The sequence below is a fragment of the Pogona vitticeps genome, chromosome 4 (assembly GCF_051106095.1).
Source record: "Pogona vitticeps strain Pit_001003342236 chromosome 4, PviZW2.1, whole genome shotgun sequence".
Lineage (NCBI taxonomy): Eukaryota > Metazoa > Chordata > Lepidosauria > Squamata > Agamidae > Pogona > Pogona vitticeps.
The window spans coordinates 19,156,787-19,181,152 of NC_135786.1; the positions used below are offsets into that span (position 1 = coordinate 19,156,787).

General features: G+C 40.5%; 1 protein-coding gene and 1 long non-coding RNA gene across 6 annotated transcripts in view; one reads left to right on the forward strand and one right to left on the reverse strand.

The window, feature by feature from the left end:
* The window catches only part of TSHZ2 (teashirt zinc finger homeobox 2), a 424,686-nt gene that overhangs the window by 304,811 nt on the left and 95,509 nt on the right, over window positions 1-24,366 (reverse strand). The window lies entirely within an intron of this gene.
* On the forward strand, window positions 6,339-22,423 carry LOC144588775 (uncharacterized). The gene is made up of 2 exons (XR_013544470.1): window positions 6,339-20,209; window positions 20,360-22,423. It is a non-coding gene; the product is annotated as an uncharacterized LOC144588775 (long non-coding RNA).

The window sequence follows — 24,366 nt, forward strand, 5'->3', positions numbered from 1 at the left end:
TGATTCGTATTTGGATGAGAGACCACCGTGAGAAGGGATGGAGGAGTGCCTCACCCAAATACTGGGGGGGGGGGGGGAGACACAGCTCCCCAGTTTGTTTATTTATTTATTTATTTAAAATATTTTCCCCCTGTTTTTCTCCTTGAAACGGAGAAAAGGTGGCTTACAACAATGAAAGGCAATGTTTAAAGTTGAAAACAATGAGTATACAATGCTGGTTAACATCATTAGAAGACAATATTTAAAACTACAAACAACGAATAAGGAGGCAACTTACAACATTAACAGGCAATATGAAGGCAAAGATCAATAAGTATGCAAAAAAAATCTGGTCCAGATTTTGCCTTACTAGAAGGGAATATTGTACTAGAAACGTCCATATAAGACAAGTGAAGAATTCTTCTGGAACTCTGGAGAGTTCTGCGTTAGATGGATCAAGGTTCTAATTCAGTGTAAGATAGTTCCTTATGTTCCCTCATGTATAAACATCTCTGTATGTAAGTGTCTATGTGTATACATATTTTTAGGGCATTGGTGAGCAGAGGGTTGCCTGTAGACTATTTCTGGCCCCCAAAGAGTTCTTATAGGCTCCCACAGATTCTCCCCGCAAGCCCCTGCAAAAAATATTTGCTTCCTAACCTGAAAAAAAAAGTAGCAAAATGGAGTTTGCCAGTTGGCAGTTTTTGCTTTTAATAGGTTGACCTCCCACTCTTCTGGTTTTGACGACTGCATTTAGGAGGGACATTTCTGGGCACGTCAAGGCCTGCTACAGGCCATGTGGTGGCAAGAACAAAAACTTGGCTTTCAGGCCCACCAAAGTTGCCGAAGTTCTGTTTCAAGGAAATGTTTAAACTCCATCCAGTAAACCCCTTGCTGTCCCTTGGCCACAAACCTCACCCCCACGTAAATCTTATAGGGAGGCTACTATTTAGAACATATTCTGCCTAATCTCATTTTACAGCTCCGATTTAATAGGCACTTCCCTCTTAAATCTCAAGCACTCTTTTCTCCTCTTTTCTCTGTTGCTTTCACCCCCCCTCTCCTTCCTTTCATTTTTTTTTTTTTTTTGGAAGCATGCTTTGCTGTTTTATAGCCCACCTTTTCTGCTCTCCACTCAAGCCGGTTCATGTACCAGAAAAAACTGAAAGGATCACGCAAGATATAATTGCCCTAATACTTTGCATATTTATGTTGGAAAGCTTTTTATGAAGTGTTACTTTAGGAAAAAAAAGAAAGGGGCGAGAGTGAAAAGATCGGTTCATCTTTTAAAAGGAGTGATTGATTGCTGCCACTCAGCCATTTCTTCATTCTTGGCTCCCATCTTAGCCTCTGTAATAAGTTTTTCATGAACACCAGGCCACTATTAAAGAACAGTATTCATCATAAGCCAAGCAAAGGACCCGACCGACTTTGATGGGCACAATACCATATTTCAAGCCACAGTGTCCTTTCTGTTAAAACTTGACCTGCTGCCTCATTAGGAGTAAAGCAAAAATACACAAAGCCTTTTGTAAACATTAATCATAAATGTACACCAAAATGCACACCCCTCCCAAACCACGCACTCCTCTGCATACTGTCAGGTCAGCCCTCTATGTGTCTACTCAGAACTAAGGCCCATTCAGGTCAATGAGACTTATGCATGGGGAAGGCTACAGGCAACCTACTGTTAATACAGTCGTGCCCCGCTTTACGATTGCCCTGTTTAACAACGAATCTGCTTAACAATGATGTTTTTGCGATCACAAAACGATGGTTTGAATGGGGTTTTTCTGCTCTGCGATGATTGGTTCCCTGCTTCGGGAACCGATTTTTGCTTTACAAATAGTTGATCATCGGGTTTCAAAATGGCCGCTGGGTGTACAAAATGGCTCCCCGCTGTGTTTAGGAGCCATTTTTTGCTTTACAGGCACCCGAAAATGGTCACCCCTATGGACAGTGAGTTTTCAGCCCATTGGAATGCATTGAACGGTTTTCAATGCATTTCAATGGGCTTTTTTATTTCGCTTTACAACGTTTTCGCTGTACAGTGATTTCGCTGGAACGAATTAACATTGTTAAGCGAGATACCACTGTACACACTTTTAAAATTCTGCTTAAATATCAAGAGAGAAATAATAACGTGGCAGTCCTGGTCCTGCCTTACAGACAGAACTCTTCTTTGAATGTTTCCTCTTTTTCCATCCCAGCTCCAGTAAGAAATACAAAATTCTGCACAACACTCAGTCCCCAAACAGGCATGTTATAGGAAAGCAAATTCTTCTGTAGTAATTTATGACGATTGAATCATCACCATCCTCATAGAATGGAAGAACTGGCAGGCGCCCTATGGATCATCGAGCCCATCGCCTATCAAGGAGGCACAATGGGGCTGATACAAGTCAGAGTGTGGGAATGCATTTTCTAGAATACCCCAGCCAGCATGGCCAGTGGTAATCCCAAAAATTGATTCTCCCAATCTTTCACAATACTTGCATGGGCTAATTAAAACCTATAGATTCAAATTTCAAAACAGTGTAACCTGAAGAGGAACAGAATACATTTCACCATAATACGAAGTCCATTATCAGGTGGTTAGTGTGTCTGTTCAGTTTTTAAATCCAGGTATCAGGTGCTGATGGCAACTTTAGGAACATCACACTCTGTTGATACGGTTCTTATCTCAACTGGCCTGAATGAGCACTTTAGATAAAGTGCACCATCAAACAGAATGTAGTCCTCTCATCATTCTTCAAATAAAGGCATGTCCTTGGTTAGGTGAGGCATATGGCAACTCTAGCTCTAAGCATTATGGGAGACAGGAAGGACGCAAATAACTCTCTCCCACTCCACCTGCATCTGCCAAAAACTTGCGGGAGGCAGAATCATCTCTCTAAAGCTCCTGTTTGAATCTTAAGGGAAGCCTCCTTTGGTTCGAATAAGAACTTGCTGTTAAAAGGAAAAGCTAAAGAAACCATCACAGCAAGGAGGAGAATAGATGTGTGTTAGAGTTGTCTCTGGCCACAAAACAACAAAGAGTCCTTGAAGAGGAAGAACTTTTACTTGTTAGGAGCTTTCAAGGACTGTGTCTGATGAAAAGGAAATGCAGAAGTAACTCACACCCCTTGATTTTCTTCCCTGCAGTCCTAAGACTGCACAGGCTTCCCTGCAGCTGATATTTACGTAAGAAAACTTGCACGCTGTCACTGTATTCATTCAGTTAACCACATGTCTTGTTGGGTGGACAGGGAGACACGTTTGTAGCATTCGTTCTTATTCGAGGCCCTGGCGATGGGTGTAGGAAAAAGAGGCACCAGTAGCCCATTTTGGGGATGTTTTCTGTGTACCAGGACAACATTTGAACAAGACGTGAATTGCAGGAAGATCCCCCACTCCAGTGCAGTGAACTCCATTAGCCAGCTCTTATTTTTGTGGATTGTGTCCAAACTGTGCTAAAAGCAAATGTGATTTTATGTTTGTGCAGTACAATGGCCATATACCCAGAATGTAGAAATCAAGAAATAAGACTGAGGTAGAAGGGTATGTTTAGCTTGAAGATAAGAGAACTGAGAGGCAATAAATAGCAATCGTTCAGCACCTTTGAGCAAATGTGTTTCCTGGTGCTCCAAGAGGGTAAGAAGCAAACCACGGAGCTCAAATTGCAGGAAACTTCAAGGAAACTTTTGGGTAAATGTTCTGAGCGTAGAAGCTGTTGAGCACTGGAACAGGCCTCCTTAGAAGTTAGACTCTGCTCTGCTGAAAAGTTTTGAAGGTCATCTGGTAGGGCAGAGCTCTGAAAATGATAATTTCCAGAATTCCTGCCTCAGCAGGGATCAGACTAGATGACCCTTGAGATCTTTTCCAAATCTTGGATTGTTTGATTCAACAGGACAGGCTCTGACTTCCTCTCCTGCTGACTTTCTGGAATTGCCCTGCGCTTGGATCTGCTCATCTTGTCATTTAGGGCTGAAACCAGCACAAAAAGCCAGAAACCAGCTGGCCCAACTATAAACAGATAGAGAGATAAAGCTATCACACAGGATTTCTACAGACATAATAAAAAGCAGAATAGTTTTCTAAAAGTCATACCAAATGAAATGCTCGAAGTTTAGAGGAACAGGAAAATATATATAACTCATTTTAATTTTATTTCCGTTTAATATTCCTTATTTTCCCTACACAGACTAACTCAAGGAAAATACTTCTAATTGAATCCTGAAGCAATAGCTACAACTATGTCTGGAGGCAGAAACCATAATCTTGTTTCGTTCCTGTAAGAGTGTCTTACATTGGTGCCAAAAACAGGCAAAAAAAGGAAACATGGAATATTGCTTAGAAAATTCATTGTGAAAGTATGTGGAAGTCTGAGGACTTTTTAACCCTTCCTTTCCCTTAGCAATTGGTTGTTTGGCTAGCACCCTGGCTCACTCAGCGAGCCTGGCTTTGAGACTTCCGTCTTTTCTGAGTGGGGGCTATCGCAAACTTTATAGGGAAGCAGCCTTTGTTTTCTTTTAAACGGAGTGCAAGCACTACAAGGGAAAACATGCTGATTATACTGGAGCAGGAAATTACCATTTAGATTGGCCCTAAATAGCTGTCCTTTCCTGCTCAAAGCAGGAAGCTGGCAGATCTGGTTTTAATATACTGTTGAGCATTTTGGGGTTTTATTGTCATTCTGGGTTATCCAAGAGGGATTTTTGCTCCTTGAACCAATTCCATCCATTGAATCAAAGTTTTCCTTATACACACAGCTTCCTTCCAGAAACCCTTATCCACAGCCATGCCATACATCCTTTAAATCTCTCCTGATTGCTTCCTTTTTCCATGATATTCTTCTGTATTTTTAGTTGCATCACCTCTTTCCCACATTTTTAGCAAACTACATGTGTTTATTTTAGACTGCATGGAGGACAGAGGGATGAATGGCTCCCAGTTCACATGTACATACTTTCATACATTTATAAAAGTATTTAGTCAATTGATACCCTGCTTTTCTGCCAGTAAACAGTACTCAGTCAGTGGGGAAATGAAGTGAAAAATATTACAATTAAATATAAAATCAGATGAAAAACACAATTTTGTCATTAAGACAAAACACAACAATATATATAAAAAAGAAAGCACATCATCCTAATAGTCAACGCTTTTTTTAATTACCTGCACCAACCCAGTTGAGATGACACATGTATTTCTGGTTTTCAAATATGGTGCTAAAATATTAGATGTGGGGATATCCTGTGTGAACAACACACAACAGTGATTGGGGAAATCACCTGCAACAGTAGTGTGAGTAGCCCAGTTTTGAGAGAGGGAAAGCTTGAAGGTTTTTTTGGTGGGTTTGTGGGGGCCACAACACTGGCTGTGGAGGCATAATGATTCCTTCTATTGAGATAGATAACATCTGCATTGAAATTAATCAATTTAAAAGAAGTATATTTTCAGCCCCTAATCCTAAGTTTCTTCTCCCACATTCAAATCATGCATCAAAGGGGTTACCACCACCAGGGAGCGTATCAAGAGGTAGCAGGAGACCAGCCCTTCCTATCACATGTTCTTTGAATGATAAGAGAAAAACTTTTGAAAGCGATAGTGTCTGGAATCCAAAATATGCACTCTGAACATGCAAAGACAGAAAAGGGAACAGCATCTGCTCATGCTTTGTGGCACAGACAGGCAGTGGGATGCCCCTCTAGAAAGTAGCTGGACCGCAACTCCCATCCAACTAGCCGATACCAACTACATCTGATGGAAGCAACAGTAAAACAATGTTGGGGGTCAACATGCCCACCCTCTCCATCCACTTCCTCCATCTATGATGGGCTACTTTTATTTAGTCTTTTGTTGTATTTTCCATCTTGATCAATACTAAAATTGTCGATTTAATTCATGGTTTTAATTGTTTTATGAATAATTATATTGTGATCTGCCCTGGGTAGACATAGTCTAGAAGGGGGGAATAAAAATCTAATAAATAAATAAAATAAAATATGAACATTCAGTATTAACACATGATATCCGGGATATCAGTTCTTTAAACTATTACCATCAGGAAGGAGATTCAGGGTATTGAAAGCAAGGACAAGCAGATTCAAGAACAGTTTTTACCCAAGTGCAGTATTGAGTTTAAATGCGGGGCCATAAGTTTTTGGTGGACTTTTTAATTGCTGAGAGAAAACGGGGTATCTATATTTGGATGGTGAAAGTTGTGTATATTTTAACTTTTTTTTTTTGTAGTGTTGTCCAGTTTTACCTTGGGGAAGAGCACCTCATTTCGTTGCACCCACTTGTGAGCGCAATGACAAATAAATTTCTTATGTCTTATGTCTTAAAAAAAAGGCAGTGTATATCCAACTTGGAAGTAAGGACTTAAAAGCAAGTTACCTGAAATGAAAGTTTTTTATTTGTTTAGGTATTGAGGGTGTAGTATCTTTCAAAGGTGGGAATAGAAAAACCTCATTTGCTATTAAGAAACTTTCTCTAATTATGTGTAAAGTTACCTTTACACATAATTGAGCCCGAAAAACCGACAACAACCATTACCTTTAAGTACATATCCCCTGAGCGTCTGATAAGCAGGGGGTCCTGACAGTCATCTGAGATGTTGCTGCTTGAGCCAGCTCTGATCTCCATGCAGAAAAGCAGCAGTGGATGAAGGATGAAGCTCAACAAGACACAGGGCACTTTAAGGCATTTTCGGAGGACTTTTGACAGGAATTTTCAAAGTTTTGGCCGCACTCTTATAATCCTAAATTTGCTTGTTTTTGTATTAACAAACAGCAAAAGAGCAAAATGTATTTCTCAAAGTGACTGTATTTATTATTCAACCATGCCCAACATAATTCTTTTGGCAGTGGTGACTACATGTAGAAATGGATACAGAAATGTTAACATGGATATCTATAGCAAATTGTTCATGGAACTGGAGAGGAAAAGTGCAGAAACAATTTTCAGTAGCTGTCCATATCAAAACATTGCATATTTATATCTATTTATAGTTGACTTGACAAAGGGAACAATGACTTTTTAAAAAATGTGTTGGGTGCTGTGGAATAATAGGCACTCTTGAAAAATAATATTCACTCTTGGTTTTCATGTTTTTTCTCAGTGCCTTCCCTTCTTTTCTCTAGACAAACAGCAACTAATTCCCGGAAAAGTAAGAATTATGTAGAATTATGTGGATCCTTGGTGTCCCTTCCAACTCTACAGTTCCACGACTCTAAAGGGAAAAAGCTACATTAAAAATATTTATTTATTTATTTGATTTTATTTTTATACCACCCATCTGGCTACCAAGGCCACTCTGGGCGGTTTACAAATGCAGTAATACAAAGCAATAAAACAGAAATAATAACAACTTAAAACAAAATATAAAAGTAACTAAAACAAAATACATTAACAAAGGCATGGCAAAGGGTTGAATGTATCGTTATTAAAATTATGGAGCAACATAACAATTTAATCATGTTCTAAGCATGGAAAATTGTTTCATCCATGCAATCATAACTGTGTCAAACACACCATCCATAACTGGGCGTACAATTTACACATTAGACATTTTTGCAAATTATGTCACATGTGAATAGATGAGGGGATATGCAACTTACATTTTTATACGCAAACATAAGACATACATGTAATATGTACACCCGGGAGTCAATGAATGAAAAAGATGCACGTCTGAGCTCACAATAGCAACCTTAGTAGGAAAATTCCACTCTACAATACAATAAAAGGAATGAAAAGCACTATATAATATCCTTCCTGCAATAAAGGAAAAATGTAGGCAAACAATGTGTTTGTCTATACTCTTCTGTTTACCTTCGCAACTAAAAGCTTCCTCTTCATAAAGTCCCTCTGCCAACAGTTATATGTACAGTCATGAAATTTCATATTAGCAAAAGCAAAAAAGCGGGCTTTCAAGAAATCTCTCTGATGTGGTCACTTCCCATTCCCAAATATCAAGATGTATTAGACTGAATAATCACCACATCGAGAAGCAGCAATTCCCACCAGGCATGATATGAGAGGCACTGAAGTGTTTCTTGAGAAATTGAGGCTATAATTCTGTAGACGTTTACCTCGGTGTAATTCCTATGAAATTCAGTGGGGATTAGAGCTGAGTAGATACATGCAGGATTGCACTGTAAACTACGTCCTCAGTACAGTACTGTGCATTCCCCACTTCATTGCCTGTTGGAGCACCGACACCCTCTGTAACATGGATCACTCCACTCCCCCTATATTGGCAGGGAGATTACAGTATCCACAACAAAGGTGTACGAATGCTCTAGAATGCCTTGATTTAACCTGTGCTGAAGAATTTTAGAAATATTTTCCATGAATCTCGTCTCAGCATTATGACGGTGCATCTTGAGTACAGTGGTGCCTCGCTTAATGATTGCTTCGTACAACGAAAAATTCACTTAACGATGGCTTTTTCAGAGTGATCTTGTGCTTCACTTAACGATTTTCCCTATGGGCGATTTTCGCTTAATGATTTCGGGACCATGCTTCACTTAACGATGACAGTTTTAGCTCCCCTTGTTTCGCTTAACGTTTTTTTTACAGCCCTGTTTTTGCTATTTTTAAAATATTCTAAAATGTTTAAAAAATATTTAAAATGCTTGGAATCGTTAGTGCACCTAATAAAACCTTCGTTAACTTAATTTGTCTTTGTTCTGAGTCTTTCTGAATTTTTTGTGAATTTTGTTCCCCCATTGAAATAGGCTTCAATGCATTTCAATGGGTTTCGCTTAACGTTTTTTCCTATGGGGATTTTCGCTTAAGGATGGTAATCCGTTCCAATTGGAACGGATTATCTGGTTTTCAATGCATCTCTATGGGAAATGGTGTTTCGCTTAACGATGTTTTCACATAGCGATGGTTTTTTGGAACCAATTAAAATCGTTAAGCGAGGCACCACTGTATGTGGAAGTCTCCTAGAGAGGCTCAAGAAGGAGACTCCATATGTTTTGGGTTGGTTTGGTTTTGGCCATGGTTTACACAAAATACAAATTGTGTAAAACTGAGGTTTCTGTGCAAAAGCAATGTATTTTTCCCTTTGTGAAACCACACACACACACACGCACACACACACGCACACACACAAACAATTAATATTAACACCACTATTGATATTATCAATATACTATTAATTATTATTAATCTAATAATGCCTTTAAAATGTATCATTCAATGTTGTTCATGCAGCAAAGTACGGTAGCCGTTATTCCATTTTGCAGGACAGTACATTTTACAGCAATGTGCAAAAAGCACTTATGAAATTATACACAGTCCACAGTCTTGCAGCAATTCACAGGAAAGAGAAAAATGTGTGTGTGTGTGTGTGTGTGTGTGTGTGTGTATGCGTGCAAAAATGGTGTCTATTCAGGAGAACAACAAGAATCAAAGATCTTAACATTCTAGGAGAAGGTGACTGCATCTTTGGGCTTGGGGTTAAAAGGAATGAACTGACCCTTCTGGCCAAAGTGAATAAATGGAGACACAATGGGAGTATTTCAACTTTGATTCTTTCTTTCACACCCCAAAGTGCTCCAATACTTGATGTCACAGTAAATCAGATATTCATTGTCATGACTCAGCAGATTTCTAGTTTACCGGGGGGGGGGAGAATATAGTCAGTCCTTAAACTATGCCTTGTTATTCTCCTCACATATGTAACTGAACGTTAGGGGATTTGAGCTCCTCATAGGTAGGTCACTAGTTTTCTACTTCTGGGACTAGAGTTGTTTGTCAGGATTCAGGGATAAAAGCTGGATTGGATCCAAGTTCATTATCGAAGCCTGTTTTTGCAGTTAAAACATGCTAAGCCTGAACGTTAATCAAATGCTCCAGAGAAGGATTTTTACAGCTGTCCAAGGACACCGTAAATCAAAACACTGGCTTTGCAACGCATTACATTTGTTTTTGTTCCTCCATTCCCCATGAATACCTTTTCGCTTTAGAGTAACGTCAGGGACAAAGGAAACCGAGACTTTATGGGCATGCTTTTAAACACAGGTGTGTCTGCCCTCCCTGAAGCCCTTATGTCTTCCTATGAGCTGTTGCATTTTGGGACTTTAAAAATAATAACATGTAGCATTCTGCGAGCCCTTCAGAAATTAGCAGGAAAGAGCCAGCACGATTTCACACTTGTACTAGGGAATACCATACTGGGAATATTATTTACATGTGCTTTCTCTCGGTCCTCCTCCTCCACTCTCTCATTCTCTCTCTTGTCCCTTAGGTCATAGCTTGTTTTTTGTTTGTTTTTTAAACAATGGTGTCTGGAGACAAAAGCTCTAGCAACGTACATTGTTTAATGATTTAATATGCAGAGGCACTTCCAAAAACTCAAAAGAGACTCGACTATCCAGAAAAATTAGTTCCATGTTTATAAAAAGGATAACTATCAGTGGCTTGCTACCGCATTGTCCTGTTTTTACATTTCAAAGAGCTTTGGGGGAAGCAGGAGGGGAGACTAATGGTGACAAAAAGACGACAATGGTTTTCTTTTTGTTAGAAGTGGCATTAAACAAACAAAGAAACAAACAAACAAACATTATCTTAGAACTGCAGAACTGGAAGGAACCTTATGGAGCATCAGGTCCAGCCCCTGGTCAAGGAGGCACAGCGGGGAATTGAACTCCCAACCTCTGGTTCCACAGCCAAATACCCGAACCACTGAACTATCCAGCAGTTCAGTCCTTAGCCCTCTTCAGGTGTTTTGGGATCAAAAGATGACTGAGACAGGACGACACAGTTAAACTCCATCTTCTACATCCCTATCCAAACTGGCAGTGATGCAAACCATCACATGTTCAGAATAAAGGATGTTGTAAGCAAGTTCAGTTGAAGCTTCTTCTGTGTCCTACATCTTTCTTATCAGGGTTTCCATTCAGGAACACACTCAGCTGAACATGCTTACGGTGCCTATGTAGACCATTGCTCTGAATACACAAAGATCGGCATGAATACTGATCATCCAAATATTTGCATATTGCAAGCATGTGGCCATCCTCACAACACCTTGAGCTCTGCATGGTTTCAGATAGAGTAGCTGAATAGGGCTCTTGTTTACACTGCTTACTTAGGAACATTGGAAGCTGTCAGACCATTGATCTATCTTGCCCTGTGGTTCTCTACCTTGGGTTCCCAGATGTTCTTGGACTGCAACTACCAGAAATCCTGGCCGGTATAGCTGGCAATGAAGGCTTCTGGGAGTCTTAGTCCAAGAACATCTGGGGATCAAAGGTTGAGAACCACTGCTTTAGGCTACTGTTAGCTACACTGACTGGAGGTAGCGCTCCAGGGTTTTGAAACAAGAGCATTTCTCAGTTCTACTTAGAGGCACCCTGGATTGAAACTGGGGACCTCTGTATAAAAGATATGTGCTCTATCATTAAATGACTGCCCTACACCATGGTGTAGGTTTGATCTCATAGATACATAGATATGCACTGATAATGACATGACAGGCAATGGAGTATCAGGACATAATTTAACGGAACAGAAAATGCTCTGCATCCAGAAGCTTCCATATCCAATCCCTAGAACCTCAAATTAAAAAGTTCTCAAGGATCAGGTATGGGAACATACCTGTGGACAGGTTAGATGCTCATCAGAGCAGACAGAGGGGACCTAAAGAGATCAGTGATCTATATATATGTTTGCTTTAAATATGGAGTGCTGGCAAATTGTCAAATGCCTGAATAAATAATTCAGATTATGTAAGTGAACACAAAGCTCAGATCAACGGAAAATGGAATGATAAATGTTGTCCTTTGAGTTACTAGGACAACAATCTAGTAACCATTCTCTTCTTCGCCATCAGCGCCTCTGACATATAAAGATATACTATATAGTCATGAGCTCTAGAAACTTGTCCATTTATTTACAAAAAAGAAGAAAGTAAAACGATATTCATATTTTACTATTCCAATTTCCTTTCAGTTTCCTTCATGTCTATTTTTCTCTCTGGAATCAAAACTAATTGGTAATTGGCATAAGAACATAATGTTTGGCCTAAGGGCTGTTCAGATGGATCAAAACCATTTGCTCTACTATGCATTATTGTTATAAGTATTCCTAATAAAATTTAGCAGAACAAAGAAAAGGACAGGCCGGATGCTGTCACCATGACTTATGCAACAACAATGTCATTTTTTCCCCAGGAAAATGAATGGAGGGAAGTCACCTGAGTGAAAAGCACAAAATGTTGTCTAAAATCAATCCTCGGACAGTTGCCATTATCCTCGAGGGAAAATACTCATACAATCCAACATTTGTAGGAGGGAAATCACTATGCTGCAGGAGGGAGGAGGGAAAAAGAGGGTCAGCCAAGCTGAATGACAGCTAAGAATCATTCCTCCTGGGGCTGATTTAACTGCTGGAAAGGTAGATGGTGCCACAATTCGAGTTCAAAAACACTGTTACCAAGCGATAAAGTGCAGGCTCTGGTAATCCAAGGGTCAGTGAAGTGGATGTGGGGACATATTGCTCTGCCATCAAGTCCCACTGCCTCCTTCAGGTTGGAGGAGCTAGTGGGAAGAATTTACAAAGGAATGAGACTCGTACATAATGCAGTTTCCAATTATGCTCTCTGCGTGATGGGCCCCATGAGCTGGCACAACAATGTTCATGTGTAGGCTGCCCAATTTAATCATGCACACTATGAAGAAGGGACCGTGAGAAGCTTTTGTGGGTGGTCCAAATGGACACATGATTCATTTTCTTAAGAGCCTCATGGAGCAGTCCTCCTTTTAATGGAGGCTTCCTTCAAAAGGTAGATGTTTCTTGGGAAACCCTTTGGCGCAGCGGTTAAACGGCTGGACCTAAGCCAAAACTGTGCTCACGACCTGGGGTTCAATCCCAGGTAGATGACTCAAGGTTGACTCAGCCTTCTATCCTTCCAAGGTTGGTGAAACGAGTACCCAGCTCGCTGGGGGGTAGCATGGGGTTGGAAATGTGTAGCCCGCATAATTAACTTGTAAACCACCTAGAGAGTGCTTTAAGTGCTATGGGGCAGTACATAAGCAGCACGCTTTGTTTTTGCTTTGCTTTCTCATGATGTTTTGGGGCTTATGGGCTCAATGAAGAGGCACCTTGATGTTCACGTTGTGGCTACATAGTTTAAACAAGTATTTACTCCAATGAGCTCAAGGAGACATACATGGCTTTCTTCCTACCCAAGCTACCCTAGCAACAACAAAGTGGAGCAACTCAATTGAAAGATTGACTCAATTGGGAGACCAAAGCCTATCAGTCACTTTCATGGCTGAACATAGGTACCAGAGGAATCAAACAGAAGAACCTGTGGGAGACTTTACAAGTGTATCAGCCACATACACAAAGGATCTCATGTGGTCCCCTGGGGGTGATGAGTTCAGTGGCTAGGCAGGTTGACTTTCTTGCAGTCAGCACATGCACGCTAAACAGAAGAGCGGTGGGAAGCTTATATGAATACATATACGAAGCAGTTCCACTCAGTAGACTGGGTCTGATGAGCTCAGTGACTTGGCAACCTAACATTCATGCATCAACGACACAGTTTACGCATGCACAGTAAGTGAAAACAGTACTGTTATCTTTAACGCAGGGTGATTACTAATAACTTTTTGATTGGAAAAAACTGTCTGGCTTCATTCACAGAATTCTACATGGAAACCAGAAATTACTGTCTTCACATGTTTCCCTAACTGCTGCTTCCATGTTCATCGTGACCACAAAAAATTTATTGTGAATCAAAAGATGAAAGAAAACGTACAATCCTTTTGGATCAATAGTACTAGGCTTTTGCCATTAAGCATTCTCAATAGTAATTGGATAAACATGCCAAGTGTCTAGGTTTAACAGAAATGTATAAACACACACACATGCACACATACATGCATGCATGCACGCACACGCACACATGCATGCATACACACACTTCCTCTGCTTCCTAAGATTTAAAAAAAGTCCCAATTCTTTCTGGGCAGGTTTGCAAGACCAGCCGTAGACTCTGGCGAATCAAACACAATAACTACTTTGAAGGAATACCAAAGCAAAGTTTTAACTACAAGCCAGCTGCTGTGGCAGTTGAGATCTATTGTTTCCCTTTCTAGACTTCGAAAGAATTCAAAAATCTGAAATGTTTTCACCAATCAGGGCTCTATTTCTTTTATTTCCAAATGCTGTTCAGGTAATTTAATTTCACGTCACAGGAACAGTTTCTGCCCAAGCTATCAAGAGAATGATTTTCCCCCCTCTGCTAATGAACAGCAGGTGCTCAGTCTTTTATTTCATCTCAAATTAAGACTTGTCCTTTTGAAATTTCTTTAGAGTCCAAGGTCTAAGGTCTGTTTCTTTTCTCATTTTTGTTCTTTAGTGCTGTCTGTGGTTCAGTTTTATCAAGAATAATATTTGACGTGACATTCTAGGAAGGGCTTTTAAGCATTCATTTATTTCATTTCCCCTTCCAGAAACGTTTCTTTAAATTATATATTTTTATATAAAATAAACAAGCCCACAAGGATGAAAACAACTAATTTCCTCTATTTTAACTTGGAAATATACTTCTGAGTATATTAAGAATGCGAGTGGACATGGACCAAGATTTAGACAGATGCTTGGGTTCATTTTCTTGAAACAAAAATGGGAATGTTGTCCTTGGTTTTATCAAGATCAAAATGTTAGATTTTTGCATGGCTATGGAACAATGGCAGTGTAGTGTATATCATATCTACTACTTGGTTGCTTTTGTGTGTGCAAACTGGACCACCTTTCTCCATCCTTCAGGAATTCTGAATTGCTTTTTTGTATAGCTAATTTTGTTCCAAAAGAATATATGTTGTTGACGTTGTTATATGCCATCAAGTCACCATACGGCAGCCCAATGAAAGAGCGATCTCTGTGCCCGTTGATTAAATGGGCACAAAATGTTGGTTATAGTACAGACATAGATGATTGCACTCGAATGTGGGATTATAACTATTAGATGGATTAAACTAGTAAACATGAGAGAAAATGTTTTAAATATGTTTTATAGATGGCATCTTACACGTGTAAAATTGGCAAAAATGGCATTGGGGGCTGGCAACTCATGTTGGACGTGTGGTGAGCCACCTGGGACTTTTTTTCATATGTGTTGGGGAAGATATGGAGGCAGTGTCAAATTTTATCTTCCTGGGCTCCATGATCACTGCAGATGGAGACCTCAGCCCTGAAATTAAAAGACGCCTTCTTCTTGGGAGGAAAGCAATGACAAATCTTGATAGCATCCTGAAAAGCAGAGACATCACCTTGCTAACAAAAGTCCGAATAGTCAAAGCTATGGTTTTTCCTGCCGTGATGTATGGAAGTGAGAGCTGGACCATAAAGAAAGCAGACCGCCGAAGAATTGATGCCTTTGAATTGTGGTGCTGGAGGAGACTCTTGAGAATCCCCTGGACTGCAAGGAGAACAAACCTATCAGTTCTAAAGGAAATCAACCCTGAGTGCTCACTGGAAGGACAGATCCTGTAGCTGAGGCTCCAGTACTTTGGCCATCTCATGAGAAGAAAAGACTCCTTGGAAAAAACCCTGATGTTAGGAAGGTGTGACAGCAAGAGGAAAAGGGGACGACCGAGGATGAGATGGCTGGACAGTGTCTGCGAAGCAACCAACATGAACCTGACACAACTCCGGGAGGCAGTAGAAGACAGGAGGGCCTGGCGTGCTCTGGTCCATGGGGTCACGAAGAGTCGGACACGACTAAACGACTAAACACAGACACGCGATAGATTGGGGGGGATATTTGTATACGAATACCCCCATTTCTAATTTTGACTGTTGTCTGTTTGTTATATGATGAAAAAAAGAGAACGAAAGAGCAGTCTCTAAAATATCCTGTCCACAACAGCCCTGCTTCTTAGAAACTCAAGAGCCTGTGGGACGTTTCCTTTAGGGAGTCAATCCACCTCATATTTGGTTTTCCTCTTTTCCTGCTGCCTTCCACCTTTCCCAGCAATATTGTTTTCTTTCCTCAGTGAATCCTGCCATCTCATGATGTGCCCAAAGTAGGGCAGACTTACTTTCAACGTTTTCCCTCCAAAGATAGTTCAATCTTGATTTGGTCTAGGATACATGCATCACAATATTTAAATTTGACATAAATCTCACATAAGCTGCCACACTGCACTTTTTACAGCACACGTGCACACACAGATGATTTGACATATGACTCACCAAACTTACTTCACTGACACTTGGGTGGAAAGGATGATAAAAGTTTTTTTTTTAAAAAAAACTCCCTTGTTTCAAACCAACGCTAAAAGTTTTGCTTGATAAGCAAAGATTAATTCTCCGTATTTTAAAAAATGGCATGATTATATGAATGGCACAATTTAGCAAGCCTGTTAATTCAGCAGAGTTGATGAGAGGTTTACCATTGCAGTGACAAGCTTTTGTTTGGCTAGAACAGACAATGGTAGAGAACTGGGCAATCAATTCCCTGACAGTTTGTTGCATTCATTTGTGCATATGCCACTCATTATCAAATCAATATGTCCTAATACATTGCCAAAAATAGTTGAAAGAACCTATGGAACTATCCGTGATTGTCATCTGGAAAGGGGGAAAATCTTACTGTTTCTAATGCATGGTCTAGTCTGTAGTGAGTAGAATAAAGGTCCCTTTGTACAAGCTTTTCCCTTGGAATGTTTCCATGTATAAGACATATTTTTCCGTGTATAAGATGTATTTTCTGTGTATAAGCTGTATTTTCCGTGTATAAGACCCCCACTTTTCTAACCCAAAATTTCTTTCTTCACAAGAAAGAGAAGGGGGGAGACAGGGATCAAAGCGCTTTGATGATTCCTGCTTTCCCCCTCCACTTTCTTCTGAAGAAAGTGGAGGGGGAAAACAATTTCTTCACAAGAAAGTGGAGAGGGAAAGCAAGAATCAAAGAGCTTTGATCCCTGCCTTCCCCCTCTACTTTCTTGGAAAGAAAAAGGAGGCGGAAAGTAGGGATCAAAGTGCTTTGATCCCTCCCCCTCTCCTTATTTTCATGTATAAGACGACCCTCAATTTTTAATCTAAATATTTTAGACAAAAGTGTCATCTTATACATGGAAAAATACAGCCACCTGGAGTGGTCAAAATGACTAGATAGGCGGGGTATAAATAAATAAACAAACAAACAAACAAATAAATAAATAAATACTTAAAAGTTGATGTCATTCACACAATACCCAGGATAGAGTTGCTGCTTCATTCTCTGCTCCTAGGTTTTGTGGAACAGAAGTGAATTCTTCATGAAAGAAAATCTCTAGGAAAGAATCATTTTTTGCAAAATGTTCTGGGACAGGACAGCCCACTACTGAGCATTCATTCTTAGGGAAGGACCCAGCGTTCCTATTGAAAACAGAAATGCAAATAAACTACATTTCCTATTTGTTGTTATGTGCCATGAAGTCCGAATTGACTTAGAGTGGAACCTCCGTATCTGGGGGTGGTGGTGGTTCGAATTCATGATCTACCATGGATGCCTGAAACTACAGATACAAGGGAACCCTATATATAACATGCAAGGGGCCAGGCCAAAGGCCACAAGGGGAAAGAAAAGGCCATAAGGGGGCACCACTGTGTGTCGTATATAGGGCTGTGGCAAGCTGCAGGTAAGTAAAACCATGGATATTGATCCCACAGATATGGGGTCCTATTGTAGCGTGGCCCTCATATGGCTTTCAAGATAAGCAAGATATTTAAGGAGTGGTTTTACCAGTTCCACTCCCCCAGCACATTTCCATGGCTGAGTGGGGATTCAAACCCAGGTCTCCTGAGTCCTGATCTACCTCTCTACCCACTGCACCATACTGGGCATCCACACTTCCCGTAGCCACTGCTTTAATATCCACATGGCAAATTTAAGGAGAAAAGCATGGATAGGACGGCTGGGCAACTTGCAGGTCCCGCCCTGATGTATAACCAGTTTCAATTTTAAGTTCAAAAGGAAGTGGCGAACTTGATCTAAATTATTGTAGAGTTTATACCGAACTATAAGGCAACATTGAGCTAGACCATTCTGAACAGGGCGAGGGAAGAGTCTCCTGCTGCTCATTCCTCCAAGATTATATCACTTACTTTTGTTTTCCTGAGATGTTTATTTTGCTTTGACAAGAGTGGTGAGGCTTGGTTTCATCAGAAAGCGTATGAGTGCCTTTAGGCAAACTTCAGAAGTGAGTTTTGCACCTAGAAACTTGCAAGCAATTTAATCAGTGCCTCCGACGGTCCATTTATTTCAAGAGGATCAATTATGACACACACATTTTGATGAGAGGAGGAAGCTTTTTTCAAGAAGTTGCCTTTAACGGAGGCATCCTTGCAACATTAAAAAAATGTGCAGTTGATTAAGATTTGAGGCTGTTGGTAAATGGAGCTCCCTTAAAGCTCATAAAGTTTTTGACGTCCCCCATAGTATCATATAGCAGATACACTTGATGCAATCAGCATGTTCTACACAGGTAATTACTTTTACTACTAATGGTACCTCCTACTCAGTGAGGAAGATAAGAGGTTCCAACGCTACTTAATCACAATGCTTCATTATGGCTCCACCACCTACTGGGTAAAACAATTCTCTTGCTCTATTCAGTGACTCTCACAAATGAGAAAAATTTATTAACGTGTGAGCAAAATAGCACATACTTAATCTAAAAGAACGATATATCCTGCGCCGTTGCAAAATATGTTTCTGTGATGTGTTGGAAGGATTTATTTCTAGGTTCTACTGCATGTTTGTTTTTGTTTTAAACATGGAATTATTATTATTATTTGAAAAGCAAGAGTGCCACCCTAAATAACACATTCAAATAAACAGCAACATACAGCAGTGTGATCGTTTGCACCTTTCCACATTTTTTGTGTGATGCTTTTTCAAGCTTTCTTTGCATAGAGGGCAATGCATTCATATCAAATACACATGTCTGGCCTCCTGCCATTGTGTAGTTTCATTTTTTTTTTACAGTGACTTTGAAGAAATAACAGTGGTTCTCAAATTACATGTTGTGGCACCCTGGGGCACCACCAAACCCAGCTAGGGGCACTGCAGAATCCTCGGAATTACTACTCAAGCTGGTCTTCTTCCCTCTCCCTTCTCACAAAAAGTATTGTATTGGGGGAGCTGAGGCCAGTGACCAGTAAGTCAAGAGAGCCACAAGTCAAAAACGTTTGGGAACCACTGGGAAAGAAGTGCTTGTCTACAAAAGCTACTAGGACACAATGAATCTGCCAGAAACCTCTCTCTTTGGATTTATATCAGCCCTCTGCAATCTGTTGCTCCTATGATGTGCTGAACATCATGCCTGAAATCCTGTGGTCCAGTGTAGGAAGTCATAACTACAATAGGTTCATTCAATTCATGAGGATTTGGTGGGTGAACTCTTCCATAAACTCCATTGGTTCCATGGGCCTAACTCTACTTGCTATTTACTGCATGAAGCAACAGGATTTGAGACGTATGATTAAGACTGAATGTGTATGTGAGAATGGCTGATGGTCGGATTCCAAAAGATCTCCTGTATGGAGAATTAGTACAGAGAAATTGCCCCAGAGGGAGACCACAGCTGCGATATAAGGACATCTGCAAGTGGGATCTGAAGGCCTTAGGAATGGACCTCAACAGATGAGAAACACTGACATCTGAGTGTTCAGCCTGGAGGGAGGGGGTGCATCACGGCCTCTCCCAATTTGAAGAGACCCTTGTCCAGCAGGCCGAGGCAAAGAGGCAGTCCCGAAACCAGCAAAATCAGGGAGCCGGACAGGGGACAGATTGTATTTGTCTTCAGTGTGGAAGGGATGGTCACTCTCGAATTGGCCTTCTCAGTCACACTAGATGCTGTTCCAAGTCCTCCATACAGAGCACGTTACCACAGTCTTTCGAGACTGAAGGATGCCTGAATCTAAAGTACTGAACGACAACACCAAGCAGTGTGGCCATTCATTTATGCTAGCTGTGATGATTGTTGTTGTAACCTGGGAGCCATCAGACTGGGGAAGTATACCCTAGTATTTAGCCTTTGGCCATAATCCAAAAGGCTTCCCTTGAGATTGGTGCAGAAACTTCAAATGGTCCAGAACACAGCGGCGAGATTACTAACTGGGGTGAAAAAATATCATCATATTTCCCCCACTCTGGCTGCCTTACACTAGTTAACCATTAGACTCTGCATCGATTTCAAGGTTCTAATGATTACATATAAAGCCCTAAATGGTTTAGAACAGTGGTGTCGAACTGTGGCCCTCCAGATGTTCTTGGACTTCAACTCCCAGAAGCCTTCACCACCACCTCTGCTGGACAGGATTTCTGGGAGTTGAAGGCCAAGAACATCTGGAGGGCCAAAGTTTGACACCACTGGTTTAGAACCTCGATACCTGTCAGAGCACCTTCTTCCACCTAGTTCTACCCATATAACTTGTTCTAGCCAGACCGGGCGGCTGAGGGGGCTTAACTCTGAGAGAGGCCTGGAAGGAAGAAAACTAGAAACCAGGCCCCTCGCCTTTGAAACACCTTCCCCTCTGAGATCTGCCTGGCTCCCTCGCTAGGAATTTTTAAGAGTAAACTGAAGACCTGGCTCTTCAGGCAGGCCTTCCCCTCTGCCACTAGTTAATTTTTCCTCTGGTTTTCCTTTGGCTTTTTTAAAGTCTTTTTATTGATGATTTTAATTTTATTGCTTTTTTTTTTTTGGACTGTAAACCGCCCAAAGTAGATTCGTCTAGATGGGTGGTATAAAAGCCAAACAAACAAGCAAATAAATACTTTGTTAAACTTTGTGAGGCTAAAGAAGAAAACAATTAAAAGTTATGAATGGGCTACGAGAGGTGGTCTTTGGGAGATACTAGAAAACGGAGGACACAGTCCTTCCAAGCGCTCTCATCTGTTGGCACCATTCCCGTGTGCAGAAGATTTGGCTGCTGGCTCCACAAAGCCCTGGTGCTTCTCTTCTACAGCAAATGATGGTGGTGGTGATGATAATGATGTATTGCCAAGTTAATTATGACTTAGGTTGAACCTTTCCAAGGTTTTCTTACAATCAGAAGTGGTTTACCATTCCCTCCTTCTATGCAAGGCTGGCTCTACAACAGGAGGCACACTGGAGAATTGAACCCCCCAACCGCTGGCTCTGCATGCTAAACCACTGAGCTATCCCACAGCACATGGGCATATGTACTGTCCGTTTCCTAAAACATTATTTAGAGTGCTCACAACATACATTCATCCAAATTTTTCTTTAAAAAAAATATAAATAGCAATTATCCAGTAGTTGCACCTCCTGGCAACGGTTTTATTTTTAAAAGCACATATAATATGTGCAGAAGCATACACAATACATTCTACGTAACCAAGGTATTAACAATGGTATCCAGATTCCTTTTTGTCAATAAAGAGGGAGATTGTACAATTTATTGTTAACAAAGATTCGTACAGCCAAATAAAGGTATAGTGCTAGGCACATCTAAGGACAATCAAAACAACAGATTTAAACACATCTCACTGTACAAAAATACTAGAGCTCTGACCACACTCTGTTTCTCTCATCAGATGGAGATGGGGGAGAAATTGTTTTGTCTGAACAGATTTGAAACTTCTGCTCTCGCTTGGGAGACCAGCCCCCTTTCCTTTAAAACCCTTTGGTGCCTAATAATTGTTCAGGTTACCACCGATTTAAAGACTTGTGGGAACACATCTCAAGTGTTTTCTTCTTCCAGTGAGTAACCTGGAAAAAACACACCCACACGTCAATTACAGGGAGAGCATCCTGTCAAATCTTTTGTTCTGAATTTGTTCTAAATGCTTTTTGAAGGGTACGGAGATGCTTATTTTCTCGGTAACAACTGTTTTTAGAAACCTATATAAATGTTTATGTGAACTACCCTGCTACAGCATCTCACATAAGCAATAAAGAGCAAGTGTGCAAAAAACAATCTGTGAGGTACTTGTTGGCAATAAATGTATATTCTGAAAGAGCCATATATCCAGCTGTGAATTATTCCCTCATAGAGGTCCGACCTCAAAACATTTAAATGTTACACAGTAAATCAAGATGATATACATTGGCTATTCACGGGTTATTCCCTCATTTCCATGTGATGCTAAGCAGATAGATCAGCAAATGATTATGCATTGGAATGGAAATCAGCAAGTGGGTAAACTGTATACAGCCTGGAAAAGTGCAGTGGAAAGTTCACTCAGGGGATATATACGAATGGACATAACTTTTCCCCCCTGATTTTTGTTGTTGTTCCTTCACAAACTACTTGACGATAAACATGGCTGTCTGATGCGTCGTCGTTGTTTAGTCATTCAGTCGTGTCCCACTCTTCGTGACCCCATGGACCAGAGCACACCAGACCCTCCTATCTTCTACTGCCTTCCAGAGTTGTGTCAAATTCATATTGGTTGCTTCGATGACACTGTCCAACCATCTTGTCCTCTGTCATCCCCTTCTCCTCTTGCCTTCACACATTCCTAACATCAAGGTCTTTTCCAAGGATTCTTCTCTTCTCATGAGATGGCCAAAGTATTGGAGCCTCAGCTTCAGGATCTGTCCTTCCAATGAGCACTCAGGGTTGATTTCCTTTAGAATTGATAGGTTTGTTCTCCTTGCAGTCCAGGGGACTCTCAAGATCCTCCTCCAGCACCATAGTTCAAAAGCATCCATTCTTTGACAGTCAGCTTTCTTTATGGTCCAGCTCTCACTTCCATACGTCACTACAGGAAAAACCATAGCTTTGACTATTCAGACTTTCGTTGGACTTTTTTGTCTGTCTGATGCAGAAGATGATAAATAAAATTAGTTCCCAATGGCAGCTGGTACTTTAAACAAGAGCTACATCGAACTATTTGCTGCATTTAAGTTTTAGATGAAATGTGCAACTGCAGCCCTCTTTAGTTTTTGCCCTATAATGTTAGCAAATAGCAAAAAAGTGAGATGCACAGAAGGATTCAGCCAATGCTTCTGTGACTTTCATAGTTTATACCGGGGTCCCCAACTTTGGGTAAACCAAGTATTCTTGGACTACAACTTCCAGAAGCCCAGCACAGCACAGCCGGTGGTGAAGGCTTCTGGGAATCACAGTCCAAGAACTGTGTTATCCAAAATTGAGAACCACTGGTTTATACAATGGTGCCACCAGTTTGCACTTAATGTGATTGGCCCTCACACCATAAACAGAGGTTTTAATTTCCCTTCCTGGATTCTTAAGGTCATTCAGAAGCTCTTCTCTAGATGCAAAAGCCCACCAGGGAGCTCACTGTACAGCAATGGGTATCTACAAATGAAAAATACTTCTTAAGAGTAGTTTCCGCTCTATGAAATGTCTCCCAATGCCAGATTCACAAGGTGGCACTAGTAATATTCAGATATTAGAGTAGGCGTTTGCTCCTTGGTTTTTATCATTTTTCTTTTCACTATTTAAATTTTATTTCTAGATCCATAGATTCTAACATTTTTTTAAAAAACAATATATTGGTCAACATATTTACTTTGATTGCACAATTCATTGTTTTACTAATCGATGGCCAAAATCTGGTTGCTCGGCACCGTAATTCAAATGGGCCTGCTCTAGTGGTGACTTAGTACACTAAGGTAAATCACAACTAGTGTAAGCCCATTTGAATAAGTGAAATCTATGGAGAAGTTGACTCACCAAATCCCCACTAATTCACTGGGCCTACTCTAGCGCAACTTATGCTAAGCAATGGGATTTCATCCATTTTGTTGTTGTTACATTTATATATAGCCCAGAGAATACTTGTCAGATGAATAAACAAAGGAAGAAATATTTGAAGCATGCATTTCAGAAAACTTTTTACTCCTGAAGTTGTCATGTACTAAATCGGCAATGAAATAAAGGGCGTTTACATTAGCAAATTAGGATCCTGATAACAATCTGGATGCTAAACAAACATGCAATGAGCTATAATGAACTTGGTAAGATTACATCTGGAATCTTGTTTTTCAGTTCTGGATTCCATGGTATATAGATACCGTAAACTGGAATAGATTCCCAGGGAACCCTGAAAGATTATGTCAGAGGGTCTCAAAGGTGAATCCTCCAGGAAACATTAAGAGAACTGAATCTTATGTGTACAGAATTTGAGAGGAACACAATACAGGAGTCATTATTCAGTCTGAAAGCATGTGGGGCTCCAATGACGGTTGTGACATGGGGAGCAAAGGTAAGCTTCAAGCCCAATTTCTTCATCCAGCTCACTCAAACCTTTGTATGTTTGGTGAAGGTCCACACAGACGTTGTAAGCTTATGGGAGGGCCCTGGCTTTTCATGCACTCCCTTGTCTCTACCAGCCTTTGACTCTACATGTTTTCAGGCTGAAAATTAAATTGCAACTAAAACAAATTGCAACTA